Source organism: Pleurodeles waltl, chromosome 4_1, assembly GCF_031143425.1.
Source record: "Pleurodeles waltl isolate 20211129_DDA chromosome 4_1, aPleWal1.hap1.20221129, whole genome shotgun sequence".
Classification (NCBI taxonomy): Eukaryota; Metazoa; Chordata; class Amphibia; order Caudata; family Salamandridae; genus Pleurodeles; species Pleurodeles waltl.
In genome coordinates, this window is record NC_090442.1 from 147,888,960 (window position 1) to 147,914,212 (window position 25,253).

A 25,253-nucleotide genomic window follows, 5' to 3' on the forward strand; every position below is an offset into this window, starting at 1 on the left:
AGCGCAACGTGGACACATCCAAATTTGTGAAGGAAAACAGAGGTGTTTTTTGCAAAGTGCCTACCTGTAGATTTTGGCCTGTAGCTCAGCCGCCACCTAGGGAAACCTACCAAACCTGTGCATTTCTGAAAACTAGAGACCTAGGGGAATCCAAGATGGGGTGACTTGTGTGGCTCGGACCAGGGTCTGTTACCCAGAATCCTTTGCAAACCTCAAAATTTGGCTAAAAAAACACATGTTCCTAACATTTCTGTGGTAGAAAGTTCTGGAATCTGATAGGAGCCACAAATTTCCTTCCACCCAGCGTTCCCCCACGTCTCCCGATAAAAATGATACCTCACTTGTGTGGGTAGGCCTAGCGCCCGCGACAGGAAACGCCCCAAAGCGCAACGTGGACACATCCAAATTTGTGAAGGAAAACAGAGGTGTTTTTTGCAAAGTGCCTACCTGTAGATTTTGGCTTGTAGCTCAGCCGCCACCTAGGGAAACCTACCAAACCTGTGCATTTCTGAAAACTAGAGACCCAGGGGAATCCAAGATGGGGTGACTTGTGTGGCTCGGACCAGGTTCTGTTACCCAGAATCCTTTGCAAACCTTAAAATTTGGCTAAAAAAACACATGTTCCTCACATTTCTGTGGCAGAAAGTTCTGGAATCTGAGAGGAGCCACGAATTTCCTTCCACCCAGCGTTCCCCCACGTCTCCCGATAAAAATGATACCTCACTTGTGTGGGTAGGCCTAGCGCCCGCGACAGCAGACACCCCAAAGCGCAACGTGGACACATCCAAATTTGTGAAGGAAAACAGAGGTGTTTTTTGCAAAGTGCCTACCTGTAGATTTTGGCTTGTAGCTCAGCCGCCACCTAGGGAAACCTACCAAACCTGTGCATTTCTGAAAACTAGAGACCAAGGGGAATCCAAGATGGGGTGACTTGTGTGGCTCGGACCAGGTTCTGTTACCCAGAATCCTTTGCAAACCTCAAAATTTGGCTAAAAAAACACATGTTCCTAACATTTCTGTGGCAGAAAGTTCTGGAATCTGAGAGGAGCCACAAATTTCCTTCCACCCAGCGTTCCCCCACGTCTCCCGATAAAAATGATACCTCACTTGTGTGGGTAGGCCTAGCGCCCGCGACAGAAAACGCCCCAAAGCGCAACGTGGACACATCCAAATTTGTGAAGGAAAACAGAGGTGTTTTTTGCAAAGTGCCTACCTGTAGATTTTGGCTTGTAGCTCAGCCGCCACCTAGGGAAACCTACCAAACCTGTGCATTTCTGAAAACTAGAGACCAAGGGGAATCCAAGATGGGGTGACTTGTGTGGCTCGGACCAGGTTCTGTTACCCAGAATCCTTTGCAAACCTTAAAATTTGGCTAAAAAAACACATGTTCCTCACATTTCTGTGGCAGAAAGTTCTGGAATCTGAGAGGAGCCACGAATTTCCTTCCACCCAGCGTTCCCCCACGTCTCCCGATAAAAATGATACCTCACTTGTGTGGGTAGGCCTAGCGCCCGCGACAGCAGACACCCCAAAGCGCAACGTGGACACATCCAAATTTGTGAAGGAAAACAGAGGTGTTTTTTGCAAAGTGCCTACCTGTAGATTTTGGCTTGTAGCTCAGCCGCCACCTAGGGAAACCTACCAAACCTGTGCATTTCTGAAAACTAGAGACCAAGGGGAATCCAAGATGGGGTGACTTGTGTGGCTCGGACCAGGTTCTGTTACCCAGAATCCTTTGCAAACCTCAACATTTGGCTAAAAAAACACATGTTCCTAACATTTCTGTGGCAGAAAGTTCTGGAATCTGAGAGGAGCCACAAATTTCCTTCCACCTAGCGTTGCCCCACATCTCCCGATAAAAATGATACCTCAGTTGTGTGCGTAGGCCTAGCGCCCGTGACAGGAAATGCCCCAAAGCGCAACGTGGACACAGCCAAATTTTTGAAGGAAAACAGAGGTGTTTTTTGCAAAGTGCCTACCTGTAGATTTTGGCCTGTAGCTCAGCCGCCACCTAGGGAAACCTACCAAACCCGTGCATTTCTGAAAACTAGAGACCTAGGGGAATCCAAGATGGGGTGACTTGTGTGGCTCGGACCAGGTTCTGTTATCCAGAATCCTTTGCAAACCTCAAAATTTGGCTAAAAAAACACATGTTCCTAACATTTCTGTGGCAGAAAGTTCTGGAATCTGAGAGGAGCCACAAATTTCCTTCCACCCAGCGTTCCCCCACATCTCCCGATAAAAATGATACCTCACTTGTGTGGGTAGGCCTAGCGCCCGCGACAGGAAACGCCCCAAAGCGCAACGATGACACATCCAAATTTGTGAAGGAAAACAGAGGTGTTTTTTGCAAAGTGCCTACCTGTAGATTTTGGCCTGTAGCTCAGCCACCACCTAGGGAAACCTACCAAACCTGTGCATTTCTGAAAACTAGAGACCTAGGGGAATCCAAGATGGGGTGACTTGTGTGGCTCGGACCAGGTTCTGTTACCCAGAATCCTTTGCAAATCTCAAAATTTGGCTAAAAAAACACATGTTCCTAACATTTCTGTGGCAGAAAGTTCTGGAATCTGAGAGGAGCCACTAATTTCCTTCCACCCAGCGTTCCCCCACGTCTCCCGATAAAAATGATACCTCACTTGTGTGGGTAGGCCTAGCGCCCGCGACAGGAAACGCCCCAAAGCGCAACGTGGACACATCCAAATTTGTGAAGGAAAACAGAGGTGTTTTTTGCAAAGTGACTACCTGTAGATTTTGGCCTGTAGCTCAGCCGCCACCTAGGGAAACCTACCAAACCTGTGCATTACTGAAAACTAGAGACCTAGGGGAATCCAAGATGGGGTGACTTGTGTGGCTCAGACCAGGTTCTGTTACCCAGAATCCTTTGCAAACCTCAAAATTTGGCTAAAAAAACACATGTTCCTCACATTTCTGTGGCAGAAAGTTCTGGAATCTGAGAGGAGCCACGAATTTCCTTCCACCCAGCGTTCCCCCACGTCTCCCGATAAAAATGATACCTCACTTGTGTGGGTAGGCCTAGCGCCCGCGACAGGAAACGCCCCAAAGCGCAACGTGGACACATCCAAATTTGTGAAGGAAAACAGAGGTGTTTTTTGCAAAGTGCCTACCTGTAGATTTTGGCTTGTAGCTCAGCCGCCACCTAGGGAAATCTACCAAACCTGTGCATTTCTGAAAACTAGAGACCAAGGGGAATCGAAGATGGGGTGACTTGTGTGGCTCGGACCAGGTTCTGTTACCCAGAATCCTTTGCAAACCTCAAAATTTGGCTAAAAAAACACATGTTCCTCACATTTCTGTGGCAGAAAGTTCTGGAATCTGAGAGGAGCCACGAATTTCCTTCCACCCAGCGTTCCCCCACGTCTCCCGATAAAAATGATACCTCACTTGTGTGGGTAGGCCTAGCGCCCGCGACAGCAGACACCCCAAAACGCAACGTGAACACATCACATTTTTTCATTGAAAACAGTGCCTACCTGTAGATTTTGGCCTCTAGCTCAGCCGGCACCTAGGGAAACCTACCAAACCTGTGCATTTTTGAAACCTAGAGACCTAGGGGAATCCAAGATGGGGTGACTTGCGGGGCTCTGACCAGGTTCTGTTACCCAGAATCCTTTGCAAACCTCAAATTCTGTCTAAAAAAACACATTTTCCACACATTTCGGTGACAGAAAGTTCTGGAATCTGAGTGGAGCCACAAATTTCCTTCCACCCAGCGTTCCCCCACGTCTCCCGATAAAAATGATACCTCACTTGTGTGCGTAGGCCTAGAGCCCGTGACAGGAAACGCCCCAAAGCGCAACGTGGACACAGCCACATTTTTGAAGGAAAACAGAGGTGTTTTTTGCAAAGTGCCTACCTGTAGATTTTGGCCTGCAGCTCAGCCGCCACCTAGGGAAACCTACCAAACCTGTGCATTTCTGAAAACTAGAGACCTAGGGGAATCCAAGATGGGGTGACTTGTGTGGCTCGGACCAGGTTCTGTTACCCAGAATCCTTTGCAAATCTCAAAATTTGGCTAAAAAAACACATGTTCCTAACATTTCTGTGGCAGAAAGTTCTGGAATCTGAGAGGAGCCACGAATTTCCTTCCACACAGCATTGCCCCACATCTCCCGATAAAAATGATACCTCACTTGTGTGCGTAGGCCTAGCGCCCGTGACAGGAAATGCCCCAAAGCGCAACGTGGACACAGCCAAATTTTTGAAGGAAAACAGAGGTGTTTTTTGCAAAGTGCCTACCTGTAGATTTTGGCCTGTAGCTCAGCCGCCACCTAGGGAAACCTACCAAACCCGTGCATTTCTGAAAACTAGAGACCTAGGGGAATCCAAGATGGGGTGACTTGTGTGGCTCGGACCAGGTTCTGTTATCCAGAATCCTTTGCAAACCTCAAAATTTGGCTAAAAAAACACATGTTCCTAACATTTCTGTGGCAGAAAGTTCTGGAATCTGAGAGGAGCCACAAATTTCCTTCCACCCAGCGTTCCCCCACGTCTCCCGATAAAAATGATACCTCACTTGTGTGGGTAGGCCTAGTGCCCGCGACAGGAAACGCCCCAAAGCGCAACGTAGGACACATCCAAATTTGTGAAGGAAAACAGAGGTGTTTTTTGCAAAGTGCCTACCTGTAGATTTTGGCCTGTAGCTCAGCCGCCACCTAGGGAAACCTACCAAACCTGTGCATTTCTGAAAACTAGAGACCTAGGGGAATCCAAGATGGGGTGACTTGTGTGGCTCGGACCAGGTTCTGTTACCCAGAATCCTTTGCAAATCTCAAAATTTGGCTAAAAAAACACATGTTCCTAACATTTCTGTGGCAGAAAGTTCTGGAATCTGAGAGGAGCCACTAATTTCCTTCCACCCAGCGTTCCCCCACGTCTCCCGATAAAAATGATACCTCACTTGTGTGGGTAGGCCTAGCGCCCGCGACAGGAAACGCCCCAAAGCGCAACGTGGACACATCCAAATTTGTGAAGGAAAACAGAGGTGTTTTTTGCAAAGTGACTACCTGTAGATTTTGGCCTGTAGCTCAGCCGCCACCTAGGGGAACGTACCAAACCTGTGCATTTCTGAAAACTAGAGACCTAGGGGAATCCAAGATGGGGTGACTTGTGTGGCTCAGACCAGGTTCTGGTACCCAGAATCCTTTGCAAACCTCAAAATTTGGCTAAAAAAACACATGTTCCTCACATTTCTGTGGCAGAAAGTTCTGGAATCTGAGAGGAGCCACAAATTTCCTTCCACCCAGCGTTCCCCCCAGTCTCCCGATAAAAATGATACCTCACTTGTGTGGGTAGGCCTAGCGCCCGCGACAGGAAACGCCCCAAAGCGCAACGTGGACACATCCAAATTTGTGAAGGAAAACAGAGGTGTTTTTTGCACAGTGCCTACCTGTAGATTTTGGCTTGTAGCTCAGCCGCCACCTTGGGAAACCTACCAAACCTGTGCATTTCTGAAAACTAGAGACCTAGGGGAATCCAAGGAGGGCTGACTTGCGGGGCTCGGACCAGGTTCTGTTACCCAGAATCCTTTGCAAACCTCAAAATTTGGCTAAAAAAACACATGTTCCTCAAATTTCTGTGGCAGAAAGTTCTGGAATCTGAGAGGAGCCACGAATTTCCTTCCACCCAGCGTTCCCCCACGTCTCCCGATAAAAATGATACCTCACTTGTGTGGATAGGCCTAGCGCCCGCGACAGGAAACGCCCCAAAGCGCAACGTGGACACATCCAAATTTGTGAAGGAAAACAGAGGTGTTTTTTGCAAAGTGCCTACCTGTAGATTTTGGCCTGTAGCTCAGCCGCCACCTAGGGAAACCTACCAAACCTGTGCATTTCTGAAAACTAGAGACCTAGGGGAATCCAAGATGGGGTGACTTGTGTGGCTCAGACCAGGTTCTGTTACCCAGAATCCTTTGCAAACCTCAAAATTTGGCTAAAAAAACACATGTTCCTCACATTTCTGTGGCAGAAAATTCTGGAATCTGAGAGGAGCCACGAATTTCCTTCCACCCAGCGTTCCCCCACGTCTCCCGATAAAAATGATACCTCACTTGTGTGGGTAGGCCTAGCGCCCGCGACAGGAAACGCCCCAAAGCGCAACGTGGACACATCCAAATTTGTGAAGGAAAACAGAGGTGTTTTTTGCAAAGTGCCTACCTGTAGATTTTGGCTTGTAGCTCAGCCGCCACCTAGGGAAACCTACCAAACCTGTGCATTTCTGAAAACTAGAGACCAAGGGGAATCGAAGATGGGGTGACTTGTGTGGCTCGGACCAGGTTCTGTTACCCAGAATCCTTTGCAAACCTCAAAATTTGGCTAAAAAAACACATGTACCTCACATTTCTGTGGCAGAAAGTTCTGGAATCTGAGAGGAGCCACGAATTTCCTTCCACCCAGCGTTCCCCCACGTCTCCCGATAAAAATGATACCTCACTTGTGTGGGTAGGCCTAGCGCCCGTGACAGGAAACGCCCCAAAGCGCAACGTGGACACATCCAAATTTGTGAAGGAAAACAGAGGTGTTTTTTGCAAAGTGTCTACCTGTAGATTTTGGCTTGTAGCTCAGCCGCCACCTAGGGAAACCTACCAAACCTGTGCATTTCTGAAAACTAGAGACCTAGGGGAATCCAAGATGGGGTGACTTGTGTGGCTCGGACCAGGGTCTGTTACCCAGAATCCTTTGCAAACCTCAAAATTTGGCTAAAAAAACACATGTTCCTAACATTTCTGTGGCAGAAAGTTCTGGAATCTGAGAGGAGCCACAAATTTCCTTCCACCCAGCGTTCCCCCACGTCTCCCGATAAAAATGATACCTCACTTGTGTGGGTAGGCCTAGCGCCCGCGACAGGAAACGCCCCAAAGCGCAACGTGGACACATCCAAATTTGTGAAGGAAAACAGAGGTGTTTTTTGCAAAGTGTCTACCTGTAGATTTTGGCTTGTACCTCAGCCGCCACCTAGGGAAACCTACCAAACCTGTGCATTTCTGAAAACTAGAGACCTAGGGGAATCCAAGATGGGGTGACTTGTGTGGCTCGGACCAGGGTCTGTTACCCAGAATCCTTTGCAAACCTCAAAATTTGGCTAAAAAAACACATGTTCCTAACATTTCTGTGGCAGAAAGTTCTGGAATCTGAGAGGAGCCACAAATTTCCTTCCACCCAGCGTTCCCCCACGTCTCCCGATAAAAATGATACCTCACTTGTGTGGGTAGGCCTAGCGCCCGCGACAGGAAATGCCCCAAAGCGCAACGTGGACACATCCAAATTTGTGAAGGAAAACAGAGGTGATTTTTGCAAAGTGCCTACCTGTAGATTTTGGCCTGTAGCTCAGCCGCCACCTAGGGAAACCTACCAAACCTGTGCATTTCTGAAAACTAGAGACCTAGGGGAATCCAAGATGGGGTGACTTGTGTGGCTCGGACCAGGTTCTGTTACCCAGAATCCTTTGCAAATCTCAAAATTTGGCTAAAAAAACACATGTTCCTCAAATTTCTGTGGCAGAAAGTTCTGGAATCTGAGAGGAGCCACAAATTTCCTTCCACCCAGCGTTCCCCCACGTCTCCCGATAAAAATGATACCTCACTTGTGTGGGTAGGCCTAGCGCCCGCGACAGAAAACGCCCCAAAGCGCAACGTGGACACATCCAAATTTGTCAAGGGGAGCAGAGGTGTTTTTTGCAAAGTGCCTACCTGTAGATTTTGGCTTGTAGCTCAGCCGCCACCTAGGGAAACCTACCAAACCTGTGCATTTCTGAAAACTAGAGACCAAGGGGAATCCAAGATGGGGTGACTTGTGTGGCTCGGACCAGGTTCTGTTACCCAGAATCCTTTGCAAACCTCAAAAATTGGCTAAAAAAACACATGTTCCTCACATTTCTGTGGCAGAAAGTTCTGGAATCTGAGAGGAGCCACGAATTTCCTTCCACCCAGCGTTCCCCCACGTCTCCCGATAAAAATGATACCTCACTTGTGTGGGTAGGCCTAGCGCCCGCGACAGCAGACACCCCAAAACGCAACGTGGACACATCACATTTTTTCATTGAAAACAGTGCCTACCTGTAGATTTTGGCCTCTAGCTCAGCCGGCACCTAGGGAAACCTACCAAACCTGTGCATTTTTGAAACCTAGAGACCTAGGGGAATCCAAGATGGGGTGACTTGCGGGGCTCTGACCAGGTTCTGTTACCCAGAATCCTTTGCAAACCTCAAATTCTGTCTAAAAAAACAAATTTTCCACACATTTCGGTGACAGAAAGTTCTGGAATCTGAGTGGAGCCACAAATTTCCTTCCACCCAGCGTTCCCCCACGTCTCCCGATAAAAATGATACCTCACTTGTGTGCGTAGGCCTAGAGCCCGTGACAGGAAACGCCCCAAAGCGCAACGTGGACACAGCCACATTTTTGAAGGAAAACAGAGGTGTTTTTTGTAAAGTGCCTACCTGTAGATTTTGGCCTGTAGCTCAGCCACCACCTAGGGAAACCTACCAAACCTGTGCATTTCTGAAAACTAGAGACCTAGGGGAATCCAAGATGGGGTGACTTGTGTGGCTCGGACCAGGTTCTGTTACCCAGAATCCTTTGCAAACCTCAAAATTTGGCTAAAAAAACACATGTTCCTAACATTTCTGTGGCAGAAAGTTCTGGAATCTGAGAGGAGCCACAAATTTCCTTCCACCCAGCGCTCCCCCACGTCTCCCGATAAAAATGATACCTCACTTGTGTGGGTAGGCCTAGCGCCCGCGACAGGAAACGCCCCAAAGCGCAACGTGGACACATCCAAATTTGTGAAGGAAAACAGAGGTGATTTTTGCAAAGTGCCTACCTGTAGATTTTGGCCTGTAGCTCAGCCGCCACCTAGGGAAACCTACCAAACCTGTGCATTTCTGAAAACTAGAGACCTAGGGGAATCCAAGATGGGGTGACTTGTGTGGCTCGGACCAGGTTCTGTTACCCAGAATCCTTTGCAAATCTCAAAATTTGGCTAAAAAAACACATGTTCCTCAAATTTCTGTGGCAGAAAGTTCTGGAATCTGAGAGGAGCCACAAATTTCCTTCCACCCAGCGTTCCCCCACGTCTCCCGATAAAAATGATACCTCACTTGTGTGGGTAGGCCTAGCGCCCGCAACAGAAAACGCCCCAAAGCGCAACGTGGACACATCCAAATTTGTGAAGGAAAACAGAGGTGTTTTTTGCAAAGTGCCTACCTGTAGATTTTGGCTTGTAGCTCAGCCGCCACCTAGGGAAACCTACCAAACCTGTGCATTTCTGAAAACTAGAGACCTAGGGGAATCCAAGATGGGGTGACGTGTGTGGCTCGGAGCAGGTTCTGTTACCCAGAATCCTTTGCAAACCTCAAAATTTGGCTTAAAAAACACATGTTCCTCACATTTCTGTGGCAGAAAGTTCTGGAATCTCAGAGGAGCCACAAATTTCCTTCCACCCAGCGTTCCCCCACGTCTCCCGATAAAAATGATACCTCACTTGTGTGGGTAGGCCTAGCGCCCGCGACAGGAAACGCCCCAAAGCGCAACGTGGACACATCCAAATTTGTGAAGGAAAACAGAGGTGTTTTTTGCAAAGTGCCTACCTGTAGATTTTGGCTTGTAGCTCAGCCGCCACCTAGGGAAACCTACCAAACCTGTGCATTTCTGAAAACTAAAGACCAAGGGGAATCGAAGATGGGGTGACTTGTGTGGCTCGGACCAGGTTCTGTTACCCAGAATCCTTTGCAAACCTCAAAATTTGGCTAAAAAAACACATGTACCTCACATTTCTGTGGCAGAAAGTTCTGGAATCTGAGAGGAGCCACGAATTTCCTTCCACCCAGCGTTCCCCAACGTCTCCCGATAAAAATGATACCTCACTTGTGTGGGTAGGCCTAGCGCCCGCGACAGGAAACGCCCCAAAGCGCAACGTGGACACATCAAAATTTGTGAAGGAAAACAGAGGTGTTTTTTGCAAAGTGTCTACCTGTAGATTTTGGCTTGTAGCTCAGCCGCCACCTAGGGAAACCTACCAAACCTGTGCATTTCTGAAAACTAGAGACCTAGGGGAATCCAAGATGGGGTGACTTGTGTGGCTCGGACCAGGGTCTGTTACCCAGAATCCTTTGCAAACCTCAAAATTTGGCTAAAAAAACACATGTTCCTAACATTTCTGTGGCAGAAAGTTCTGGAATCTGAGAGGAGCCACAAATTTCCTTCCACCCAGCGTTCCCCCACGTCTCCCGATAAAAATGATACCTCACTTGTGTGGGTAGGCCTAGCGCCCGCGACAGGAAATGCCCCAAAGCGCAACGTGGACACATCCAAATTTGTCAAGGGGAGCAGAGGTGTTTTTTGCAAAGTGCCTACCTGTAGATTTTGGCTTGTAGCTCAGCCGCCACCTAGGGAAACCTACCAAACCTGTGCATTTCTGAAAACTAGAGACCAAGGGGAATCCAAGATGGGGTGACTTGTGTGGCTCGGACCAGGTTCTGTTACCCAGAATCCTTTGCAAACCTCAAAAATTGGCTAAAAAAACACATGTTCCTCACATTTCTGTGGCAGAAAGTTCTGGAATCTGAGAGGAGCCACGAATTTCCTTCCACCCAGCGTTCCCCCACGTCTCCCGATAAAAATGATACCTCACTTGTGTGGGTAGGCCTAGCGCCCGCGACAGCAGACACCCCAAAACGCAACGTGGACACATCACATTTTTTCATTGAAAACAGTGCCTACCTGTAGATTTTGGCCTCTAGCTCAGCCGGCACCTAGGGAAACCTACCAAACCTGTGCATTTTTGAAACCTAGAGACCTAGGGGAATCCAAGATGGGGTGACTTGCGGGGCTCTGACCAGGTTCTGTTACCCAGAATCCTTTGCAAACCTCAAATTCTGTCTAAAAAAACAAATTTTCCACACATTTCGGTGACAGAAAGTTCTGGAATCTGAGTGGAGCCACAAATTTCCTTCCACCCAGCGTTCCCCCACGTCTCCCGATAAAAATGATACCTCACTTGTGTGCGTAGGCCTAGAGCCCGTGACAGGAAACGCCCCAAAGCGCAACGTGGACACAGCCACATTTTTGAAGGAAAACAGAGGTGTTTTTTGTAAAGTGCCTACCTGTAGATTTTGGCCTGTAGCTCAGCCACCACCTAGGGAAACCTACCAAACCTGTGCATTTCTGAAAACTAGAGACCTAGGGGAATCCAAGATGGGGTGACTTGTGTGGCTCGGACCAGGTTCTGTTACCCAGAATCCTTTGCAAACCTCAAAATTTGGCTAAAAAAACACATGTTCCTAACATTTCTGTGGCAGAAAGTTCTGGAATCTGAGAGGAGCCACAAATTTCCTTCCACCCAGCGCTCCCCCACGTCTCCCGATAAAAATGATACCTCACTTGTGTGGGTAGGCCTAGCGCCCGCGACAGGAAACACCCCAAAGCGCAACGTGGACACATCCAAATTTGTGAAGGAAAACAGAGGTGATTTTTGCAAAGTGCCTACCTGTAGATTTTGGCCTGTAGCTCAGCCGCCACCTAGGGAAACCTACCAAACCTGTGCATTTCTGAAAACTAGAGACCTAGGGGAATCCAAGATGGGGTGACTTGTGTGGCTCGGACCAGGTTCTGTTACCCAGAATCCTTTGCAAATCTCAAAATTTGGCTAAAAAAACACATGTTCCTCAAATTTCTGTGGCAGAAAGTTCTGGAATCTGAGAGGAGCCACAAATTTCCTTCCACCCAGCGTTCCCCCACGTCTCCCGATAAAAATGATACCTCACTTGTGTGGGTAGGCCTAGCGCCCGCAACAGAAAACGCCCCAAAGCGCAACGTGGACACATCCAAATTTGTGAAGGAAAACAGAGGTGTTTTTTGCAAAGTGCCTACCTGTAGATTTTGGCTTGTAGCTCAGCCGCCACCTAGGGAAACCTACCAAACCTGTGCATTTCTGAAAACTAGAGACCTAGGGGAATCCAAGATGGGGTGACGTGTGTGGCTCGGAGCAGGTTCTGTTACCCAGAATCCTTTGCAAACCTCAAAATTTGGCTTAAAAAACACATGTTCCTCACATTTCTGTGGCAGAAAGTTCTGGAATCTCAGAGGAGCCACAAATTTCCTTCCACCCAGCGTTCCCCCACGTCTCCCGATAAAAATGATACCTCACTTGTGTGGGTAGGCCTAGCGCCCGCGACAGGAAACGCCCCAAAGCGCAACATGGACACATCCAAATTTGTGAAGGAAAACAGAGGTGTTTTTTGCAAAGTGCCTACCTGTAGATTTTGGCTTGTAGCTCAGCCGCCACCTAGGGAAACCTACCAAACCTGTGCATTTCTGAAAACTAAAGACCAAGGGGAATCGAAGATGGGGTGACTTGTGTGGCTCGGACCAGGTTCTGTTACCCAGAATCCTTTGCAAACCTCAAAATTTGGCTAAAAAAACACATGTACCTCACATTTCTGTGGCAGAAAGTTCTGGAATCTGAGAGGAGCCACGAATTTCCTTCCACCCAGCGTTCCCCCACGTCTCCCGATAAAAATGATACCTCACTTGTGTGGGTAGGCCTAGCGCCCGCGACAGGAAACGCCCCAAAGCGCAACGTGGACACATCAAAATTTGTGAAGGAAAACAGAGGTGTTTTTTGCAAAGTGTCTACCTGTAGATTTTGGCTTGTAGCTCAGCCGCCACCTAGGGAAACCTACCAAACCTGTGCATTTCTGAAAACTAGAGACCTAGGGGAATCCAAGATGGGGTGACTTGTGTGGCTCGGACCAGGGTCTGTTACCCAGAATCCTTTGCAAACCTCAAAATTTGGCTAAAAAAACACATGTTCCTAACATTTCTGTGGCAGAAAGTTCTGGAATCTGAGAGGAGCCACAAATTTCCTTCCACCCAGCGTTCCCCCACGTCTCCCGATAAAAATGATACCTCACTTGTGTGGGTAGGCCTAGCGCCCGCGACAGGAAATGCCCCAAAGCGCAACGTGGACACATCCAAATTTGTCAAGGGGAGCAGAGGTGTTTTTTGCAAAGTGCCTACCTGTAGATTTTGGCTTGTAGCTCAGCCGCCACCTAGGGAAACCTACCAAACCTGTGCATTTCTGAAAACTAGAGACCAAGGGGAATCCAAGATGGGGTGACTTGTGTGGCTCGGACCAGGTTCTGTTACCCAGAATCCTTTGCAAACCTCAAAAATTGGCTAAAAAAACACATGTTCCTCACATTTCTGTGGCAGAAAGTTCTGGAATCTGAGAGGAGCCACGAATTTCCTTCCACCCAGCGTTCCCCCACGTCTCCCGATAAAAATGATACCTCACTTGTGTGGGTAGGCCTAGCGCCCGCGACAGCAGACACCCCAAAACGCAACGTGGACACATCACATTTTTTCATTGAAAACAGTGCCTACCTGTAGATTTTGGCCTCTAGCTCAGCCGGCACCTAGGGAAACCTACCAAACCTGTGCATTTTTGAAACCTAGAGACCTAGGGGAATCCAAGATGGGGTGACTTGCGGGGCTCTGACCAGGTTCTGTTACCCAGAATCCTTTGCAAACCTCAAATTCTGTCTAAAAAAACAAATTTTCCACACATTTCGGTGACAGAAAGTTCTGGAATCTGAGTGGAGCCACAAATTTCCTTCCACCCAGCGTTCCCCCACGTCTCCCGATAAAAATGATACCTCACTTGTGTGCGTAGGCCTAGAGCCCGTGACAGGAAACGCCCCAAAGCGCAACGTGGACACAGCCACATTTTTGAAGGAAAACAGAGGTGTTTTTTGGAAAGTGCCTACCTGTAGATTTTGGCCTGTAGCTCAGCCACCACCTAGGGAAACCTACCAAACCTGTGCATTTCTGAAAACTAGAGACCTAGGGGAATCCAAGATGGGGTGACTTGTGTGGCTCGGACCAGGTTCTGTTACCCAGAATCCTTTGCAAACCTCAAAATTTGGCTAAAAAAACACATGTTCCTAACATTTCTGTGGCAGAAAGTTCTGGAATCTGAGAGGAGCCACAAATTTCCTTCCACCCAGCGTTCCCCCACGTCTCCCGATAAAAATGATACCTCACTTGTGTGGGTAGGCCTAGCGCCCGCGACAGGAAATGCCCCAAAGCGCAACGTGGACACATCCAAATTTGTCAAGGGGAGCAGAGGTGTTTTTTGCAAAGTGCCTACCTGTAGATTTTGGCTTGTAGCTCAGCCGCCACCTAGGGAAACCTACCAAACCTGTGCATTTCTGAAAACTAGAGACCAAGGGGAATCCAAGATGGGGTGACTTGTGTGGCTCGGACCAGGTTCTGTTACCCAGAATCCTTTGCAAACCTCAAAAATTGGCTAAAAAAACACATGTTCCTCACATTTCTGTGGCAGAAAGTTCTGGAATCTGAGAGGAGCCACGAATTTCCTTCCACCCAGCGTTCCCCCACGTCTCCCGATAAAAATGATACCTCACTTGTGTGGGTAGGCCTAGCGCCCGCGACAGCAGACACCCCAAAACGCAACGTGGACACATCACATTTTTTCATTGAAAACAGTGCCTACCTGTAGATTTTGGCCTCTAGCTCAGCCGGCACCTAGGGAAACCTACCAAACCTGTGCATTTTTTAAACCTAGAGACCTAGGGGAATCCAAGATGGGGTGACTTGCGGGGCTCTGACCAGGTTCTGTTACCCAGAATCCTTTGCAAACCTCAAATTCTGTCTAAAAAAACAAATTTTCCACACATTTCGGTGACAGAAAGTTCTGGAATCTGAGTGGAGCCACAAATTTCCTTCCACCCAGCGTTCCCCCACGTCTCCCGATAAAAATGATACCTCACTTGTGTGCGTAGGCCTAGAGCCCGTGACAGGAAACGCCCCAAAGCGCAACGTGGACACAGCCACATTTTTGAAGGAAAACAGAGGTGTTTTTTGTAAAGTGCCTACCTGTAGATTTTGGCCTGTAGCTCAGCCACCACCCAGGGAAACCTACCAAACCTGTGCATTTCTGAAAACTAGAGACCTAGGGGAATCCAAGATGGGGTGACTTGTGTGGCTCGGACCAGGTTCTGTTACCCAGAATCCTTTGCAAACCTCAAAATTTGGCTAAAAAAACACATGTTCCTAACATTTCTGTGGCAGAAAGTTCTGGAATCTGAGAGGAGCCACAAATTTCCTTCCACCCAGCGCTCCCCCACGTCTCCCGATAAAAATGATACCTCACTTGTGTGGGTAGGCCTAGCGCCCGCGACAGGAAACGCCCCAAAGCGCAACGTGGACACATCCAAATTTGTGAAGGAAAACAGAGGTGATTTTTGCAAAGTGCCTACCTGTAGATTTTGGCCTGTAGCTCAGCCGCCACCTAGGGAAACCTACCAAACCTGTGCATTTCTGAAAACTAGAGACCTAGGGGAATCCAAGATGGGGTGACTTGTGTGGCTCGGACCAGGTTCTGTTACCCAGAATCCTTTGCAAATCTCAAAATTTGGCTAAAAAAACACATGTTCCTCAAATTTCTGTGGCAGAAAGTTCTGGAATCTGAGAGGAGCCACAAATTTCCTTCCACCCAGCGTTCCCCCACGTCTCCCGATAAAAATGATACCTCACTTGTGTGGGTAGGCCTAGCGCCCGCGACAGGAAACGCCCCAAAGCGCAACGTGGACACATCCAAATTTGTGAAGGAAAACAGAGGTGTTTTTTGCAAAGTGACTACTTGTAGATTTTGGCCTGTAGCTCAGCCGCCACCTAGGGAAACCTACCAAACCTGTGCATTTCTGAAAACTAGAGACCTAGGGGAATCCAAGATGGGGTGACTTGTGTGGCTCAGACCAGGTTCTGTTACCCAGAATCCTTTGCAAACCTCAAAATTTGGCTAAAAAAACACATGTTCCTCACATTTCTGTGGCAGAAAGTTCTGGAATCTGAGAGGAGCCACGAATCTCCTTCCACCCAGCGTTCCCCCACGTCTCCCGATAAAAATGATACCTCACTTGTGTGGGTAGGCCTAGCGCCCGCGACAGGAAACGCCCCAAAGCGCAACGTGGACACATCCAAATTTGTGAAGGAAAACAGAGGTGTTTTTTACACAGTGCCTACCTGTAGATTTTGGCTTGTAGCTCAGCCGCCACCTAGGGAAACCTACCAAACCTGTGCATTTCTGAAAACTAGAGACCAAGGGGAATCCAAGATGGGGTGACTTGTGTGGCTCGAACCAGGTTCTGTTACCCAGAATCCTTTGCAAACCTCAAAATTTGGCTAAAAAAACACATGTTCCTCACATTTCTATGGCAGAAAGTTCTGGAATCTGAGAGGAGCCACGAATTTCCTTCCACCCAGCGTTCCCCCACGTCTCCCGATAAAAATGATACCTCACTTGTGTGGGTAGGCCTAGCGCCCGCAACAGGAAACGCCCCAAAGCGCAACGTGGACACATCCAAATTTGTGAAGGAAAACAGAGGTGTTTTTTGCAAAGTGCCTACCTGTAGATTTTGGCCTGTAGCTCAGCCGCCACCTAGGGAAACCTACCAAACCTGTGCATTTCTGAAAACTAGAGACCTAGGGGAATCCAAGATGGGGTGACTTGTGTGGCTCGGACCAGGGTCTGTTACCCAGAATCCTTTGCAAACCTCAAAATTTGGCTAAAAAAACACATGTTCCTAACATTTCTGTGGCAGAAAGTTCTGGAATCTGAGAGGAGCCACAAATTTCCTTCCACCCAGCGTTCCCCCACGTCTCCCGATAAAAATGATACCTCACTTGTGTGGGTAGGCCTAGCGCCCGCGACAGGAAACGCCCCAAAGCGCAACGTGGACACATCCAAATTTGTGAAGGAAAACAGAGGTGTTTTTTGCAAAGTGCCTACCTGTAGATTTTGGCTTGTAGCTCAGCCGCCACCTAGGGAAACCTACCAAACCTGTGCATTTCTGAAAACTAGAGACCAAGGGGAATCCAAGATGGGGTGACTTGTGTGGCTCGGACCAGGTTCTGTTACCCAGAATCCTTTGCAAACCTTAAAATTTGGCTAAAAAAACACATGTTCCTCACATTTCTGTGGCAGAAAGTTCTGGAATCTGAGAGGAGCCACGAATTTCCTTCCACCCAGCGTTCCCCCACGTCTCCCGATAAAAATGATACCTCACTTGTGTGGGTAGGCCTAGCGCCCGCGACAGCAGACGCCCCAAAGCGCAACGTGGACACATCCAAATTTGTGAAGGAAAACAGAGGTGTTTTTTGCAAAGTGCCTACCTGTAGATTTTGGCCTGTAGCTCAGCCGCCACCTAGGGAAACCTACCAAACCTGTGCATTTCTGAAAACTAGAGACCTAGGGGAATCCAAGATGGGGTGACTTGTGTGGCTCGGACCAGGGTCTGTTACCCAGAATCCTTTGCAAACCTCAAAATTTGGCTAAAAAAACACATGTTCCTAACATTTCTGTGGCAGAAAGTTCTGGAATCTGAGAGGAGCCACAAATTTCCTTCCACCCAGCGTTCCCCCACGTCTCCCGATAAAAATGATACCTCACTTGTGTGGGTAGGCCTAGCGCCCGCGACAGGAAACGCCCCAAAGCGCAACGTGGACACATCCAAATTTGTGAAGGAAAACAGAGGTGTTTTTTGCAAAGTGCCTACCTGTAGATTTTGGCTTGTAGCTCAGCCGCCACCTAGGGAAACCTACCAAACCTGTGCATTTCTGAAAACTAGAGACCAAGGGGAATCGAAGATGGGGTGACTTGTGTGGCTCGGACCAGGTTCTGTTACCCAGAATCCTTTGCAAACCTTAAAATTTGGCTAAAAAAACACATGTTCCTCACATTTCTGTGGCAGAAAGTTCTGGAATCTGAGAGGAGCCACGAATTTCCTTCCACCCAGCGTTCCCCCACGTCTCCCGATAAAAATGATACCTCACTTGTGTGGGTAGGCCTAGCGCCCGCGACAGCAGACACCCCAAAGCGCAACGTGGACACATCCAAATTTGTGAAGGAAAACAGAGGTGTTTTTTGCAAAGTGCCTACCTGTAGATTTTGGCTTGTAGCTCAGCCGCCACCTAGGGAAACCTACCAAACCTGTGCATTTCTGAAAACTAGAGACCAAGGGGAATCCAAGATGGGGTGACTTGTGTGGCTCGGACCAGGTTCTGTTACCCAGAATCCTTTGCAAACCTCAACATTTGGCTAAAAAAACACATGTTCCTAACATTTCTGTGGCAGAAAGTTCTGGAATCTGAGAGGAGCCACAAATTTCCTTCCACCCAGCGTTGCCCCACATCTCCCGATAAAAATGATACCTCACTTGTGTGCGTAGGCCTAGCGCCCGTGACAGGAAATGCCCCAAAGCGCAACGTGGACACAGCCAAATTTTTGAAGGAAAACAGAGGTGTTTTTTGCAAAGTGCCTACCTGTAGATTTTGGCTTGTAGCTCAGCCGCCACCTAGGGAAACCTACCAAACCTGTGCATTTCTGAAAACTAGAGACCAAGGGGAATCCAAGATGGGGTGACTTGTGTGGCTCGGACCAGGTTCTGTTACCCAGAATCCTTTGCAAACCTTAAAATTTGGCTAAAAAAACACATGTTCCTCACATTTCTGTGGCAGAAAGTTCTGGAATCTGAGAGGAGCCACAAATTTCCTTCCACCCAGCGTTCCCCCACATCTCCCGATAAAAATGATACCTCACTTGTGTGGGTAGGCCTAGCGCCCGCGACAGGAAACGCCCCAAAGCGCAACGATGACACATCCAAATTTGTGAAGGAAAACAGAGGTGTTTTTTGCAAAGTGCCTACCTGTAGATTTTGGCCTGTAGCTCAGCCGCCACCTAGGGAAACCTACCAAACCTGTGCATTTCTGAAAACTAGAGACCTAGGGGAATCCAAGATGGGGTGACTTGTGTGGCTCGGACCAGGTTCTGTTACCCAGAATCCTTTGCAAATCTCAAAATTTGGCTAAAAAAACACATGTTCCTAACATTTCTGTGGCAGAAAGTTCTGGAATCTGAGAGGAGCCACTAATTTCCTTCCACCCAGCGTTCCCCCACGTCTCCCGATAAAAATGATACCTCACTTGTGTGGGTAGGCCTAGCGCCCGCGACAGGAAACGCCCCAAAGCGCAACGTGGACACATCCAAATTTGTGAAGGAAAACAGAGGTGTTTTTTGCAAAGTGCCTACCTGTAGATTTTGGCCTGTAGCTCAGCCGCCACCTAGGGAAACCTACCAAACCTGTGCATTTCTGAAAACTAGAGACCTAGGGGAATCCAAGATGGGGTGACTTGTGTGGCTCGGACCAGGGTCTGTTACCCAGAATCTTTTGCAAACCTCAAAATTTGGCTAAAAAAACACATGTTCCTCACATTTCTGTGGCAGAAAGTTCTGGAATCTGAGAGGAGCCACAAATTTCCTTCCACCCAGCGTTCCCCCACGTCTCCCGATAAAAATGATACCTCACTTGTGTGGGTAGGCCTAGCGCCCGCGACAGGAAACGCCCCAAAGCGCAACGTGGACACATCCAAATTTGTGAAGGAAAACAGAGGTGTTTTTTACACAGTGCCTACCTGTAGATTTTGGCTTGTAGCTCAGCCGCCACCTAGGGAAACCTACCAAACCTGTGCATTTCTGAAAACTAGAGACCAAGGGGAATCCAAGATGGGGTGACTTGTGTGGCTCGAACCAGGTTCTGTTACCCAGAATCCTTTGCAAACCTCAAAATTTGGCTAAAAAAACACATGTTCCTCAAATTTCTGTGGCAGAAAGTTCTGGAATCTGAGAGGAGCCACGAATTTCCTTCCACCCAGCGTTCCCCCACGTCTCCCGATAAAAATGATACCTCACTTGTGTGGGTAGGCCTAGCGCCCGCGACAGGAAACGCCCCAAAGCGCAACATGGACACATCACATTTTTTCATTGAAAACAGTGACTACCTGTAGATTTTGGCCTCTAGCTCAGCCGGCACCTAGGGAAACCTACCAAACCTGTGCATTTTTGAAACCTAGAGGCCTAGGGGAATCCAAGATGGGGTGACTTGCGGGGCTCTGACCAGGTTCTGTTACCCAGAATCCTTTGCAAACCTCAAATTCTGTCTAAAAAAACTCATTTTCCACACATTTCGGTGACAGAAAGTTCTGGAATCTGAGTGGAGCCACAAATTTCCTTCCACCCAGCGTTCCCCCACGTCTCCCGACAAAAATTATACCTCACTTGTGTGCGTAGGCCTAGAGCCCGTGACAGGAAACGCCCCAAAGCGCAACGTGGACACAGCCAAATTTTTGAAGGAAAATGGAGGTGTTTTTTGCAAAGTGCCTACCTGTAGATTTTGGCCTGTAGCTCAGCCGCCACCTAGGGAAACCTACCAAACCTGTGCATTTCTGAAAACTAGAGACCTAGGGGAATCCAAGATGGAGTGACTTGTGTGGCTCGGACCAGGGTCTGTTACGCAGAATCCTTTGCAAACCTCAAAATTTGGCTAAAAAAACACATGTTCCTAACATTTCTGTGGCAGAAAGTTCTGGAATCTGAGAGGAGCAACAAATTTCCTTTGACCCAGCGTTCCCCCACGTCTCCCGATAAAAATGATACCTCACTTGTGTGGGTAGGCCTAGCGCCCGCAACAGGAAACGCCCCAAAGCGCAACGTGGACACATCCAAATTTGTGAAGGAAAACAGAGGTGTTTTTTGCAAAGTGCCTACCTGTAGATTTTGGCCTGTAGCTCAGCCGCCACCTAGGGAAACCTACCAAACCTGTGCATTTCTGAAAACTAGAGACCTAGGGGAATCAAAGATGGGGTGACTTGTGTGGCTCGGACCAGGGTCTGTTACCCAGAATCCTTTGCAAACCTCAAAATTTGGCTAAAAAAACACATGTTCCTAACATTTCTGTGGCAGAAAGTTCTGGAATCTGAGAGGAGCCACAAATTTCCTTCCACCCAGCGTTCCCCCACGTCTCCCGATAAAAATGATACCTCACTTGTGTGGGTAGGCCTAGCGCCCGCGACAGGAAACGCCCCAAAGCGCAACGTGGACACATCCAAATTTGTGAAGGAAAACAGAGGTGTTTTTTGCAAAGTGCCTACCTGTAGATTTTGGCCTGTAGCTCAGCCGCCACCTAGGGAAACCTACCAAACCTGTGCATTTCTGAAAACTAGAGACCAAGGGGAATCCAAGATGGGGTGACTTGTGTGGCTCGGACCAGGTTCTGTTACCCAGAATCCTTTGCAAACCTCAAAATTTGGCTAAAAAAACACATGTTCCTAACATTTCTGTGGCAGAAAGTTCTGGAATCTGAGAGGAGCCACAAATTTCCTTCCACCCAGCGTTCCCCCACGTCTCCCGATAAAAATGATACCTCACTTGTGTGGGTAGGCCTAGCGCCCGCGACAGGAAACGCCCCAAAGCGCAACGTGGACACATCCAAATTTGTGAAGGAAAACAGAGGTGTTTTTTGCAAAGTGCCTACCTGTAGATTTTGGCTTGTAGCTCAGCCGCCACCTAGGGAAACCTACCAAACCTGTGCATTTCTGAAAACTAGAGACCAAGGGGAATCCAAGATGGGGTGACTTGTGTGGCTCGGACCAGGTTCTGTTACCCAGAATCCTTTGCAAACCTTAAAATTTGGCTAAAAAAACACATGTTCCTCACATTTCTGTGGCAGAAAGTTCTGGAATCTGAGAGGAGCCACGAATTTCCTTCCACCCAGCGTTCCCCCACGTCTCCCGATAAAAATGATACCTCACTTGTGTGGGTAGGCCTAGCGCCCGCGACAGCAGACGCCCCAAAGCGCAACGTGGACACATCCAAATTTGTGAAGGAAAACAGAGGTGTTTTTTGCAAAGTGCCTACCTGTAGATTTTGGCCTGTAGCTCAGCCGCCACCTAGGGAAACCTACCAAACCTGTGCATTTCTGAAAACTAGAGACCTAGGGGAATCCAAGATGGGGTGACTTGTGTGGCTCGGACCAGGGTCTGTTACCCAGAATCCTTTGCAAACCTCAAAATTTGGCTAAAAAAACACATGTTCCTAACATTTCTGTGGTAGAAAGTTCTGGAATCTGATAGGAGCCACAAATTTCCTTCCACCCAGCGTTCCCCCACGTCTCCCGATAAAAATGATACCTCACTTGTGTGGGTAGGCCTAGCGCCCGCGACAGGAAACGCCCCAAAGCGCAACGTGGACACATCCAAATTTGTGAAGGAAAACAGAGGTGTTTTTTGCAAAGTGCCTACCTGTAGATTTTGGCTTGTAGCTCAGCCGCCACCTAGGGAAACCTACCAAACCTGTGCATTTCTGAAAACTAGAGACCCAGGGGAATCCAAGATGGGGTGACTTGTGTGGCTCGGACCAGGTTCTGTTACCCAGAATCCTTTGCAAACCTTAAAATTTGGCTAAAAAAACACATGTTCCTCACATTTCTGTGGCAGAAAGTTCTGGAATCTGAGAGGAGCCACGAATTTCCTTCCACCCAGCGTTCCCCCACGTCTCCCGATAAAAATGATACCTCACTTGTGTGGGTAGGCCTAGCGCCCGCGACAGCAGACACCCCAAAGCGCAACGTGGACACATCCAAATTTGTGAAGGAAAACAGAGGTGTTTTTTGCAAAGTGCCTACCTGTAGATTTTGGCTTGTAGCTCAGCCGCCACCTAGGGAAACCTACCAAACCTGTGCATTTCTGAAAACTAGAGACCAAGGGGAATCCAAGATGGGGTGACTTGTGTGGCTCGGACCAGGTTCTGTTACCCAGAATCCTTTGCAAACCTCAAAATTTGGCTAAAAAAACACATGTTCCTAACATTTCTGTGGCAGAAAGTTCTGGAATCTGAGAGGAGCCACAAATTTCCTTCCACCCAGCGTTCCCCCACGTCTCCCGATAAAAATGATACCTCACTTGTGTGGGTAGGCCTAGCGCCCGCGACAGAAAACGCCCCAAAGCGCAACGTGGACACATCCAAATTTGTGAAGGAAAACAGAGGTGTTTTTTGCAAAGTGCCTACCTGTAGATTTTGGCTTGTAGCTCAGCCGCCACCTAGGGAAACCTACCAAACCTGTGCATTTCTGAAAACTAGAGACCAAGGGGAATCCAAGATGGGGTGACTTGTGTGGCTCGGACCAGGTTCTGTTACCCAGAATCCTTTGCAAACCTTAAAATTTGGCTAAAAAAACACATGTTCCTCACATTTCTGTGGCAGAAAGTTCTGGAATCTGAGAGGAGCCACGAATTTCCTTCCACCCAGCGTTCCCCCACGTCTCCCGATAAAAATGATACCTCACTTGTGTGGGTAGGCCTAGCGCCCGCGACAGCAGACACCCCAAAGCGCAACGTGGACACATCCAAATTTGTGAAGGAAAACAGAGGTGTTTTTTGCAAAGTGCCTACCTGTAGATTTTGGCTTGTAGCTCAGCCGCCACCTAGGGAAACCTACCAAACCTGTGCATTTCTGAAAACTAGAGACCAAGGGGAATCCAAGATGGGGTGACTTGTGTGGCTCGGACCAGGTTCTGTTACCCAGAATCCTTTGCAAACCTCAACATTTGGCTAAAAAAACACATGTTCCTAACATTTCTGTGGCAGAAAGTTCTGGAATCTGAGAGGAGCCACAAATTTCCTTCCACCTAGCGTTGCCCCACATCTCCCGATAAAAATGATACCTCAGTTGTGTGGGTAGGCCTAGCGCCCGTGACAGGAAATGCCCCAAAGCGCAACGTGGACACAGCCAAATTTTTGAAGGAAAACAGAGGTGTTTTTTGCAAAGTGCCTACCTGTAGATTTTGGCCTGTAGCTCAGCCGCCACCTAGGGAAACCTACCAAACCCGTGCATTTCTGAAAACTAGAGACCTAGGGGAATCCAAGATGGGGTGACTTGTGTGGCTCGGACCAGGTTCTGTTATCCAGAATCCTTTGCAAACCTCAAAATTTGGCTAAAAAAACACATGTTCCTAACATTTCTGTGGCAGAAAGTTCTGGAATCTGAGAGGAGCCACAAATTTCCTTCCACGCAGCGTTCCCCCACATCTCCCGATAAAAATGATACCTCACTTGTGTGGGTAGGCCTAGCGCCCGCGACAGGAAACGCCCCAAAGCGCAACGATGACACATCCAAATTTGTGAAGGAAAACAGAGGTGTTTTTTGCAAAGTGCCTACCTGTAGATTTTGGCCTGTAGCTCAGCCACCACCTAGGGAAACCTACCAAACCTGTGCATTTCTGAAAACTAGAGACCTAGGGGAATCCAAGATGGGGTGACTTGTGTGGCTCGGACCAGGTTCTGTTACCCAGAATCCTTTGCAAATCTCAAAATTTGGCTAAAAAAACACATGTTCCTAACATTTCTGTGGCAGAAAGTTCTGGAATCTGAGAGGAGCCACTAATTTCCTTCCACCCAGCGTTCCCCCACGTCTCCCGATAAAAATGATACCTCACTTGTGTGGGTAGGCCTAGCGCCCGCGACAGGAAACGCCCCAAAGCGCAACGTGGACACATCCAAATTTGTGAAGGAAAACAGAGGTGTTTTTTGCAAAGTGACTACCTGTAGATTTTGGCCTGTAGCTCAGCCGCCACCTAGGGAAACCTACCAAACCTGTGCATTACTGAAAACTAGAGACCTAGGGGAATCCAAGATGGGGTGACTTGTGTGGCTCAGACCAGGTTCTGTTACCCAGAATCCTTTGCAAACCTCAAAATTTGGCTAAAAAAACACATGTTCCTCACATTTCTGTGGCAGAAAGTTCTGGAATCTGAGAGGAGCCACGAATTTCCTTCCACCCAGCGTTCCCCCACGTCTCCCGATAAAAATGATACCTCACTTGTGTGGGTAGGCCTAGCGCCCGCGACAGGAAACGCCCCAAAGCGCAACGTGGACACATCCAAATTTGTGAAGGAAAACAGAGGTGTTTTTTGCAAAGTGCCTACCTGTAGATTTTGGCTTGTAGCTCAGCCGCCACCTAGGGAAATCTACCAAACCTGTGCATTTCTGAAAACTAGAGACCAAGGGGAATCGAAGATGGGGTGACTTGTGTGGCTCGGACCAGGTTCTGTTACCCAGAATCCTTTGCAAACCTCAAAATTTGGCTAAAAAAACACATGTTCCTCACATTTCTGTGGCAGAAAGTTCTGGAATCTGAGAGGAGCCACGAATTTCCTTCCACCCAGCGTTCCCCCACGTCTCCCGATAAAAATGATACCTCACTTGTGTGGGTAGGCCTAGCGCCCGCGACAGCAGACACCCCAAAACGCAACGTGAACACATCACATTTTTTCATTGAAAACAGTGCCTACCTGTAGATTTTGGCCTCTAGCTCAGCCGG